Consider the following 12,647-nt stretch of genomic DNA (forward strand, 5'->3'; position numbering starts at 1 on the left):
TTTTTCCATCTATTTCCCATGAAGTGATGGGACCAGATGCCATGATCTTTGTTTTTAGTGAAATGTAAATCAAAACCATGATGAGCCCACTAAATTGGCTATAATAAAAAATATAATAACAAATATTGGCAAGGATGCGGAGAAACCTCATACACCCCAGTGGGAATGAAAAATTGGTGCAACTGCTTTGGAAAACAATTTGGCAGTTCCTCAGAAAGATAAACACAGAATTATTATATGACCCAGGAATTCCACTCTTAAGCAAATGTGCAAGAGAAATAAAAACATACAACACAAAAATTTATGTACACCAGTGTTCACAGAAGCATTATTCATAACATGGAAAACATAGAAACAATCTAAACATCCATCAACTGATGAATGGACAAATAAAATGAGCATATCCATACAATGCAATTATTATTTGGCTATAAAAAGGAATGAAGTTTCAATACTACATATTATAATATAGATAAAATGTGAAAACATTATGTTAACTGTAACACATCAATTACAAAATCCCACATATTGTATGATTACGTTTATATAAAACATCTGCAACTCTGTAAAGAGAGAAAGCAAATGAGTGGTGGTTTAGGGCTGTGGTGATGAAGTTATGACCAACCTAGAAAGCATATTAAAAAGCAGAGACATTACTTTGCCAATAAAGGTCCGTCTAGTCAAAGCTATGGTTTTTCCAATAGTCATGTATGGATGTGAGAGTTGGATTATAAAGAAAGCTGAGCGCCAAGGAACTGATGCTTTTGAACTGTGGTGTTGGAGAAGACTCTTGAGAGTCCTGTGGACTGCAAGGACATCCAACCAGTCCATCCTAAAGGAAATGAGTCCTGAATATTCATTGGAAGGACTGATGCTGAAGCTGAAACTCCAGTACTTTGGCCACCTGATACGAAGAACTGACTCACTGGAAAAGACCCTGATGCTGGGAAAGATGAAGCCGGGAGGAGAAGGGGATGACAGAGGATGAGATGGTTGGATGGCATCACTGACTCAATGGACATGAGTTTGAGTAAACTCCGGGAGTTGGTGATGGACAGGGAGGCCTGGTGTGCTGCAGTCCATGGGGTCGCAAAGAGTCGGACACGACTGAGTGACTGAACTGAACTGGTGCTGATTAGAAATGGGAAATGACTGCTAATGGGTATGGGGTTTCTTTTCTGTGGGGGAATGAAAATATTCTAAAATTGGATAGTGGTGATGGAAATAATCATTTAGTTGTAAACCTTAATGGATGAATTGTATAGTATGAGTTATATCTCAATAAAGGGATTAAAAAAAGAAATGAGACAAACTTGCAATTATAGTCAGGGATTTAAACATTCCTCTCTGAATAATGGCAGAATAAGTAGACAAAAAATCAATAGGGATATAAGACTTAAACACTATCAACCAATTTGACATTCAAAAGAACTGTACACTTTTAACAGCAGACCATACATTCTTTCCAAGTACATGTAGAACATTTACCAAGATAAACTTAACTCTGGGTCTTGAAAAGGATTCAAGAAACTTTCATGTTTTCTGACTGTATGCTAATTATATCAGAAACAATAACAGAAAGATACTGAGAAAACCAATGATAAACTTTGTATAAACTAAACAATATTTCGAAACAGCTCATAGACCAAAAGAAAAAATCAACAGGGAAATTACAAAGCATTTTGAACTGAATGAAAATCAAAATATGTGGTATCCAGCTAAGTGCCTGTATTATATGCGAAGATGAGAAATCAGTGATTTCATTTTCAACCTTAAAAAGCTAGAGGAAAAACTAATTGAATACCAACTAAACAGAAGAAGGGAAATAATAAAAACCAGAGCAAATGTCAATGAACAGAGAACAGAAAAACAACAGAAACATCAATGAAACCAAAGTTGGTTCTTTGAGAATACCAATAAAATAGATAAAACTCTAGCTAGACTGATCAAGAAAAAGTGAAAGAATACACAAACTGCCAATATCAGGAATCAGAGAGGTGACATTGCTACAGATTCTAAAGAAATTAAAAAGATAAGGGGATATTAGGATCAATGTTACGCCAATAAACTAGACAATTTAGATGAAGTGGACAAATTCTCCAATGACCAGACCATCAAAGTTCACTCAAGAAATAGATATCGGCTTCTCTGGTGGCTCAGTGGTAAAGAATCCTCCCGCCAATGCAGGAGACACGGGTTTGATTCCTGATTTGGGAAGATCCCACATGCCATGGAGCAACTAAGCCCGTGTGCCACAAGTACTGAGCCTGTGCTCTAGAGCCCGTGAGCTGCAACTACTGAGTCCACAGCCGCAACACTAAAGCCCGCATGCCCTAGAGCCCATGCCACTGAACGAGCGAAACCACCGCAGTGAGACGCCCTCACACTGCAGCTAGAGGGTAGCCCCTGCTGACCGCAACTAGAGAAAAGCCCACGCAGCAACAAAGACCCAGCACAGCCAAAGATAAACAACATTTAAAAAAGAGTATATCATGACCAAGTTGTGTTTCATAAATCAGTCAGTATAATTGACCACATCAACAAACTAAAGAACCATATAATCATCTTAAGAGATATGGAAAGACAAATTCCAATGTCTTCTGATAAAACTTCTCAGCGAATGAGGTTATAGAAGGGAATTTCCTTTAGTTAATAAAAGTAATCTGCAAGAAACCTAGAGCTAACATCGTATTTAATGAAAGAAGGCAAGGATATTCTCTCTTACTACTTCTGGCTTTAGCCAGCACAGTAAATCAAGAAAAAGAAATTAAAAAGCATCAAACTAGAAAGGATGAAGTAAAACTGTCATTATTCACAGATGGCATGTTGCCTATGTAGAAAATCTGATGGAATCTACAAAAAAGTTAATACATTTTAGCAATGTTGCAGGATACAAAATTATATTTCCATGTATTAGTATTAACCAATAAGAATAACTGAGCTAAAAACACCATTTAAAATAGCATAAAAATATGAAATACTTAGGCATAAATCTGACAAAAGATGTATAAGACCTGTACTCTGAAATCTGTAAAATGCTGCTGAGAGAAACTAATGATGACCTAAATTAATGGAAAGCTACACTGTTTTCAAATAGATGGGGAAAATGTCACATTTCATTTTCTTGGGCTCCAAAATCAACGCAGACGGTGGTTACAAACACGAAATTAAAAGACGCTTGCTCCTTGGAGGAAAAGCTATGACCAACCTAGATCGTGTATTAAAAAGCAGGGACATCACTTTGAGACAAAGGTCCATATAGTCAAAGCTATGGTTTTTCCAGTAGTCATGTATGGATATGAGAGTTGGTCCATAAAGAAGGCTGATCGCTGAAGAATTGACACTTTTGAACTGTGGTGTTGGAGAAGACTCTCAAGAGTCCCTTGGACAGTAAGGAGATCAAACCAGTCAATCCTAAAGGAGTTCAACCCTGAATATTCATTGAAAGGACTGATGCTGAAGCTCCAAACTCTGGCCACCTGATGCAGAGCCGATTCACTAGAAAAGATCCTGATGCTGGGAAAAATTGAAGGCAAGAGGAGAAGGGCACAACAGAGGATGAGATGGTTGGATGGCATCACTGACTCAATGGACATAAGTTTGAGTAAACTCAGAGAGACAGTGATAGAGAAGCCTGGAGTGCTGGAGTTCATGGGGTCACAAAGAGTCAGACATGTCTTAGTAACTTGAACAACAACAACAACAACATTGTTTTCATGGCTTCAGTTCAGTTCAGTTCAGTCGCTCAGTCGTGTCCGACTCTCTGTGACCCCATGAATCACAGCACGCCAGGCCTCCCTGTCTTCATGGCTTAGAAGACTCAAAATTGCTAAATTGTTAATTTATCTATAATTCTAAGTAATTCTCGTCCGAATTTCAGTAGGTTTTTAAAAAAAATAGAAATAGACAAACTGATTTTAAAATTCCTAAGGAAATGTGAAGGACTTAAAAGAGCCAAAACAACTTTGAAGAAGAATAAAGTTATAGGACTAACACTGTCTGATTTCAAGGGTTGTATAAAGTTACCACTATCAAGACAGTATAGTACTGGCTTAAAGACACAACGGAGCAATAGACAGTCTACAAAGTTCAGAAATAGGTCAAATGGACAAAATATTTTTTGACAAAGCTGCTGAGACAGTTCCCTGTCTTAGCTAAGACAGGTTTCCCTGGTGGCTCAGACTGTAAAGAATCCACCCGCAATGCAGGAGACCTGGGTTCAATCCCTGGGTTGGGAAGACCCCCTGGAGGAGGGCATGGCAATCTACTCCAGTATTCCTGCCTGGAGAATCCCCAGGACAGAGGAGCCTGGTGGGCTACAGTCTATGGGGTTGCAGAGTCAGACAAGACTAAGCGACTAAGCAGAAGACAGTTCATGGTAGAACTGAGTCTTTAACAAATGGTGTCAGAATATACATATGCAAAAATCTCCAAACTTTTATCAATACCTTGCATGATATGTAAAAATTAACACAGAAGGATCACAGACTTAAAATGTAAAACTTAGTACTATATAACTACGAGAAGAAATCAAACAAAAATCTCTGTGACCCTGAACTGTGAAAAATTTCTTATATACATCAATTTGATACATAATTGGAAAAACTTTAAAAACTGTACTTCATCAAAATTAAAAACTTCTGCTCTTTTTGAAGGACATTGTTAAAAGAATAAAAAGATAAGCCAGAGACTGGAGAAAGTATTGTTCAAAGAATATATCCGATAAACAACTTGTATCCAGAATGTGTGATTCTTTCTCAAAAACAAACACAATACAAACTAGTCAGAATTTGAACAGACTTTTCATCAAAGAAGCTATATGGATAGCAAGTAAACACATTAAAAGATGATTAACACCATAACACCATTAGTCATTAGGGAAATGCATATTAAAACCACAATAAGAGCCTACTATGTACCTGTCATGATGTCTACTCTTAAAAGACTGACTACAACAAATGTTGGTGAGGATATGGAGGAACTACAACTCTCATACACAGCTGGCTGAAATATAAAATAATGGAAACTACTTTGGAAAAAAATCTTGGCAGTTTCTTACAAAGTTAAATCAATTATCCTATGATCCAGCCATCTCACTGGTAAGTATTTACCCAAGAGGAAAGAATACATTGTGTCCATATAAAGATGAAACATGGATGTTCATAGCAGATTTGTAAAATAAATTAGCAAAACTGAAAATTCAAAACTTCAGCAAAAATGGAAAACAACCCAAGTGTCTGTCAATAAATGGTATATCCATACAAGAGAATATTACGCATCAACATGGATGAATCTCAAAAAAATTAGGCTGAGTGAAAGAAGCCAAACCAAAAAAAACAGCACATACTTTGTGATTCCATATATATATAAAATTCTAGAAAATGCAAACCAGTCTAATGATAGCAGGCAGATCAATGGTTGCCTGGCAGGAGGGAGAGATTAAAAAAAGGGAGCAATGAGATTTTTGTGTGCTGGAGATGTTCATTGTCTTGATTGAAGTAATAGCTTCATGGGTGTATACATATATCAAAACTTACCAAGTTATGTATTTTAAATATGTGCAACTTACTGCACAGCAATTAAGCCACAATAACACATTTGTTTGTTTTTTTTAAGTTAAACGACCATGAGGTAATATATATTATTTTTGGTCTTCAAGTGGTTATTCTAACAAATTAAAAACAGCAGTGATTCATGAGACAGTCAGAGGAAAAGGAAGAATAATGAACAGAAAAGCCTTTTTAATTTGAAGTCTTTTACTATGAATTCAGATTTCATAATATTCCAACCAGCCCAAGCTTACCTCTGTATTGCCTATAAGTAAAAATGTCTGATAAATAACAGAATAGTTTCCCAACCCCTTAAACTACTCAGAAGTATGATTTATAAACAACAAATGTATACATTCTTATGAAGATTAAATTTTATTTTAAAATTACCAACAAAGGAAAGTTTACTCTAGCAATCTGGTTACTGTGTCATTCAGAGAGGAGCAACCTATGGTCCTGGATGCTAGAGGGAATATCAGAGATGATTATGAAAGGCATTAGTTAGATCCAGCTTTAGGTACGATAGTGAACTAAGCAATGCTTATTTTAGGTATTATTCCGCTTTCTCTTTGAAGCCCCTTCATGCCTCCTGGCTTCCACTTAGTTCTAGCGCCCTACCTGGTGACACACTTTATCCTCAGCTTTAGAGTCAGTACAGCCAAGAACAAACCCTGCTCCAGACTGCCTGGGTTTTCATCCTCATATTTATTAGCTTGTGTGATGCTGAGCAAGACACAATCTCTCTGTGCCTTGGGTTTCTCATCTGCAAAATGGAACAGTACAGTACCTGGTTTATAGTGATGTTGCCTGCATTAAATGGGTTAATGAGTAGACGTGCTCAGAACATTACCGATTAGGTAGTAATACAATGTTTGCTATTATTATTATTCATTTGACTGCCAATCCCTACTACCATTAAAATGGAAAATTAAGAACTAAAGTTAAAATCTGCTACAAAGAAATAAAGATTTTTCTTCTCTTTGTTGCTAAATTTCCTATGAAAGAAGAGTTGCACTGTCAGCACTGATTAAATAAAAGAGAATGGTGTGTAAAAAGTTACAGGGAAGCAGAGGGCAGGAGGTAAACGCAGTATGACAAGTGGGCCTAAAAGGGTAGACTGAACTGGCATAGGTGAGAGGTACTGACACAGAGGTGGAATCCTAAAGCCATGAGAAAAGACAACGTCACCTAGAGGCATCTTAATTAGTTAGTTAGTTCAGTCGCTCAGTCGTGTCTGACTCTTTGCGACCCCATGAATCACAGCACGGCAGGCCTCCCTATCCATCACCAACTCCTGGAGTTCACTCAAACTCATGTCCATCGAGTTGGTGATGCCATCCAGGCATCTCATTCTCTGTCGTCCCCTTCTCCTCCCACCCCCAATCCTTCCCAGCATCAGTCTTAGAACACCTCAAGACCCACTTATTCTACCCTCCAAGCAGTAACCCAAAACAGTTACAGAAATAGGGCTCATTTCTCCTTCTCCCTCATCCCCTACACTCAAACACCATGGCCTGACAAAGCCTACCTCCTGGAATCTATTCACAGGAAAATAGGATCCTAATTGAGAGTCAATGGCTAACAAACTGCTACTCTAGTATACACTATCTTACTGAGACAGAATGAACCTTTGGCTAGTCTCTTCCAGTGATGATGAACATAGCTGGGAGGCTGCCTTAGACTTGAGGCATCCAATTCTAATCGCCCCAACAGGAGCCCTGGAGAAGGAAATGGCAACCCACTCCAGTATTCTTGCTTGGAGAATTTCATGGACGGAGGAGCCTGGTGGGCTACAGTCCATGGGGTCATGAAGAGTTGGACACAACTGGGCAGCTAACACTTACACTTACTTAGCCTCTTCCAATGTTCAAAGCATTACTATGAACAAAGCTAGTGGAGGTGATGGAATTTCAGTTGAGCTATTTCAAATCCTAAAAGATGATGCTGTGAAAGTGCTGCACTCAATAATGCCAGCAAATTTGGAAAACTCAGCAGTGGCCAAAAAAGTCAGTTTTCATTCCAATCCCAAAGAAAGGCAATGCCAAAGAATGCTCAAACTACCACACAACTGCACTCGTCTCACACGCCAGCAAAGTAATGCTCAAAATTCTCCAAGCCAGGCTTCAACAGTACGTGAACCATGAACTTCTAGACATTCAAGCTGGTTTTAGAAAAGGCAGAGGAACCAGAAGTCAAATTGCCAACATCTGCTGAATCGAAAAAGCAAGAGAGTTCCAGAAAAACATCTACTTCTGCTTTATTGACTATACCAAAGCCTTTGACTGTGTGGATCACCACAAACTGTGGGAAATTCTTAAAGGGATGGGAATACCAGACCCCATCCCTGCCTCCTGAGAAACCTGTATGCAGGTCAAGAAGGAACAGTTAGAACTGGACATGGAACAAAAGGTTGGTTCCAAATTGGGAAAGGAGTATGTCAAGGCTGTATATTGTCACCCTTCTTATTTAACTTATATGAAGAGTACATCACATGAAATGCCGGGCTGGATGAAGCACAGCTGGAATCAATATTGCTGGGAGAAATATCAATAGCCTCAGATATGCAGAGGATAGCATCCTTATGGCAGAAAGTGAAGAAGAAGTAAAGAGCCTCTTGATGCAAGTGAAAGAGGAGAGTGAAAAAGTTGGCATAAAACTCACCATTCAGAAGACTAAGATCATGGCATCTGGTCCTGTCACTTCATGGCAAATAGATGGGGAATCAGTGGAAACAGTGAGAGACTTTATTTTTTTGGGCTCCAAAATCACTGATCGTGACTGCAGCCATGAAATTAAAAGACATTTGCTCCTTGAAAGAAAAGCTATGACAAACCTAGACAGTGTATTAAAAAGCAGAGACATTACTTTGCTGACAAAAATCCGTCCAGTCAAAGCTATGGTTTTTCCAGTAGTCATGTATGGGTGTGAGTGTTGGACTATAAAGAAAGCTGAGTGCCAAAGAATTGATGCTTTTGAATTGTGTTGGAGAAGACTCTTGAGAGTCCCTTGGACAGCAAGGAGATCCAACCAGTCCATCCTAAAGGAAATCAGTTCTGAATATTCATTGGAAGGACGGATGCTGAAGGTGAAGCTCCAATACTTTGGCCACCTGATGCGAAGAGCTGACTCCTTGGAAAAGACCCTGATGCTGGGGAAGATTGAAGGCAGGAGGAGAAGGGGATGACAGAGTGTGAGATGGTTGGATGGCATCACCGACTCAGTGGACATGAGTTTGAGTAAGCTCCGGGAGTTGGTGATGGACAGGGAAGCCTGGCGTGCTGCAGTCCATGGGGTCGCAGAGTTGGACACAACTGAACGACTGAACTGAACTGAGCCTCTTCCAAAGTCCTGAGCTAGTACAGTGGGTGCTGGGAAAAAATGAAAAAAAGTTCCCAAACTGCAAAGTTAGTGTTTTCCTACCTTTTCAGTTATAACTTTATTTTTATTATAACTTAAAATTTATTTTTATTTGAAAGACCCTTACTTTTTTCTAGTTATGTTTCAATCTATTTAAAGTCTCATGTTCTACTAAGTATTTCTTAGAATCCATTTCCAGCTTCTTTGCATAAGTTTATGTAAACAAAGTCAAAATTTCTGTTATCTTATTTTGCTAATGGCAGATTAAGCATATGACAATGAATGTCTATATTAACCAAGAGTGTTTACATTGCTGGTAGAATTATGAGTGATTCATTGCTTTCTTTAATTTTCCAAATCTTCAGCATATTTTTTACTTTAAAAACTTTAAAGGATGTCTACCTTTTGCCCTGGAGAAGGAAATGGCAACCCACTCCAGTAATCTTGCCTGGAGAATTCCATGGACAGAGGAGCCTGGCAGGCTACAGTCCATGGGGTTGCAAAGAGTCAGGCATGCTTAAGCAACTGTAACACACTCACCTTTTGCCTGTATTATTTAAGGATGCAGTAACCTTCTTACACCAAAAGAGGGCACTAATATATCCAATGTTAACCTCAAGACTGAGGGAAAGAAATCGGTTCTTGCCAATTCCAATGAGAACAGCCAACCTTGTTGACTCCTTGCCTACTGACTTTTATTACTAAACCGGGGAGACATCTTGGTTTGATGCCAATGTCAACCATTCCCAAAGCCATTCTCAAACTTTACTCTCCCAAGTGTACTCCTCAAAGGAAGAAGAGAAAGGCTGCTCAAACGCTTATTCTGAATAAATGTGCCGAGAAATTTTAAGGTTTGATAGCCCATAAGCTTTAACTTCATTTTCAAAAATAACTCTCTAAGGATCCATACAACATGTTCTACCTTCTAAGCACTAATTTTCCAAAATTTGTTAACACAAATCTCTAAGATTTAAAAGTGACTGCAATAACTACAAGAAAAAAACTTTATGACCACAATATGAAAACTTCTTTAACAAATGGGGAAATTGAACAGTTAAGTTTTTTATATGAATAATTACTTCTGTAAAGAAAAGTATACATACATTTCCACACTGATTATTTTCTTTGGTTACTTTTGTTATTAATAATTCATTATAAGTGAAGCCATTTTTTGTTATAAGACGTTGAATAATGCATTTATAAACTTAGAGCCGAATTCTATGGCTGCTGAAATGGGTTAATAGTCTGCTTTACTACAGACTGATCCTTAACAAAGACACTCCCTCAAGATGGCACAGAAGGGTCACTGACAGAATACAAAACTCTGTCAATGACAAACATACATACTTTCGGTCATGCATACACTTGGCAGCAGGCCAAGGAAATTTGTAGGATTTCTTCTCAAAGACTGTCTGGAAAGAGTTTTTCACTTATTTAAATAATCTAACATTCCCTTCTCCCATGCCTCCCTTCACTTTTAGATTTTAAAAGCACAGAAGACAAATGGTACTGACTAACCTTTCCCAACTGAATCGATGGATCTAAACATACGAACTTTTGAACTAAGTTATCTAAAGAATACAATTAAAGATAATAAATGTAGTGCTAAATCATGATGGAAAGGATAAAGACACAAAATGCTGGCTTTAGTTTCTTAGCTTTTTTCTTTCCTTCTAGGTCCAGTTGGTTATTTCCACATGCTTGACAACCACTTAATTCTCCAACTAAGAAAGTTTAGACTTAAGTCTGCAGAAGTTATCAGATCAAACCTAAACTTAAAACACTAGTTAACGTGAAAGCCCAATCAAACTTGAAAAGCGATTTTATGCCCTTCGTGTGTATTTATTTGTAATTCAATCTTCCATGCTAGTCATGTTATGGTAATGTGACATTTCTACACTTGGATTTGTATGCTTCTCTGACAGTCTGTCAAGTAATGCAGATAAGTGACAGGGTTTCAGACTATCGTAATAAGTAATAAAACTATTTTCTTCTTTTAAAAAAGCTGACAGTCCCTAAAATCTTTACCAGTAATAAGCAAAAGAAATTTTAAACATAAAAGTATTAGGTATTATATTAACAATACACATACCCTTGACCTTTGAGATACTCTCTCCATTTTCCTTAGCTGTACTGAATGTTTCCCTCATGGGAAAATGGGAATCTGATCGCTAACTGGGACGGCTTCCCTCCACTCTGCTTTATTCCGCGCCCCACCCCAGCATTTAATGTCTTCCCAACATATAGCAAAGCTGAAAACAGTTTAGAGTGAACACCCATATAATCACTAACTAGATTTTTACTAGCAATGTCTTATTTTAACTTTTTTTTTTAACATGGTAAGTATATGTAAGAAAATTTACCATCTTAACCATTTTTAAGTATCAGTTCAGTGACATTAAGTACAGCCATTGTTGTGTAACCACCACCATGATCATAAACGCTTTGCTACGCCTACTGACATATTTGTTCCTCTTATCTGTCCACTAGTCCATTTTAATTTTTTAACGTGTTCCAAAGGAAATGGCAAATATCAGGAAATCATCTTCAGTGCGCATATCATTAACAAAGTTCAATATTTATTGTTTTTCTTTTGATATAAGATTTACATACAGTTAAACAGACAATACATTCACTGAGTTTGGACTCATGCACTCACCCACGTAACTCTATCAAACTACAGAACATTATCATCGCCCCAAGAAGTTTACTTATGTACATTCCCAGCCAACACTCTGAGAGGTAGTCACAGCACTGATCTGATTCTTTTTTGTACATACAACAGTCTGCTTGTTCTACAATTTCATATAAAAGGAATTGTGCAGTATGAATCGTTGCTGTACTGTTTCTTTTACTTTTCATAGTTTCTGAGATTTATCCATAAGTGTTGCAAGTATCAAAAGCTAAGTAGCTACACCACAGGTTATCTATTTCTTTATTGATGAATAGCTGTGATGAAGAAAACTGCTATGAACATACACAAGTGTTTGTGCGAATGTTTTCATTTCTCTACAGCGGAGCTGCTAGGTCACGGGGCAGGTGCATGTTTAGTTCTTTAAGAAACTGGGCAACATTTCTCCAAAATATCTGTACTATTTTGCATTCTTACCAATAGTTGGAGAGTTAGTTGTCAGTCTTTAATCATTCAGGTGGATGTTTAATGATCTTAATTATATGAAGACTTGTGAGGGTGAACATTTTCACTGGATTATTGGGTTATTTGTTTACCTTTTGTGAAGCATCAGAATCTTTTCTGCCCACTTTATTTTCTTGTGTTATTTGCCCTTTTATTGTTGAAATGTAGTTTTAAGTATTTTCTGGATACTATTCCTTCATCAGATACATATTTTGTAAGCACTTTATCCTAGTCAATAGCTGGCTTATTAGTGGTATCTTTTAATGAGCAAGCTTTACTTCTGATGAAGTCTAAATAACTCATTGATCCTTTAATTTATGATGAGTGCATTAACTTAACAAACCTTTGGCTACCTTCAAGTCATGAAGATATTCTTTGCTTTCTTCTAAAAGTTTCATGATTTTAGTTTTTATGTTCATGCCTCTGATCCATTTTCACTTCATTTTTGCACATCATATGAAGTAGGGGTTGTGGCAGGCAGAATGCGAAGATGGCCCCCAAAATTCTGACTCCTTGGTGTACATGTCGTATATATTTCCTCCTGCCCCCAGATGTGAGCAGAACCTGTGAATATGATGCGACAGTCACTCTCGTGTCTTAAGTTT

General features: G+C 37.7%; 1 protein-coding gene and 1 pseudogene across 1 annotated transcript in view; both read right to left on the reverse strand.

Annotated features, from left to right (window-relative positions):
• Positions 1–12,647, reverse strand: part of LOC129548837 (reticulon-3) — a 64,083-nt gene that overhangs the window by 9,052 nt on the left and 42,384 nt on the right. The window lies entirely within an intron of this gene.
• LOC148773853 (reticulon-3 pseudogene) overlaps positions 1–12,647 on the reverse strand; it is a 38,433-nt pseudogene continuing 25,786 nt past the window's right edge.

The sequence above is a fragment of the Moschus berezovskii genome, chromosome 25 (assembly GCF_049115385.1).
Source record: "Moschus berezovskii isolate FMDL1 chromosome 25, NW_MosBer_1.0, whole genome shotgun sequence".
Classification (NCBI taxonomy): Eukaryota; Metazoa; Chordata; class Mammalia; order Artiodactyla; family Moschidae; genus Moschus; species Moschus berezovskii.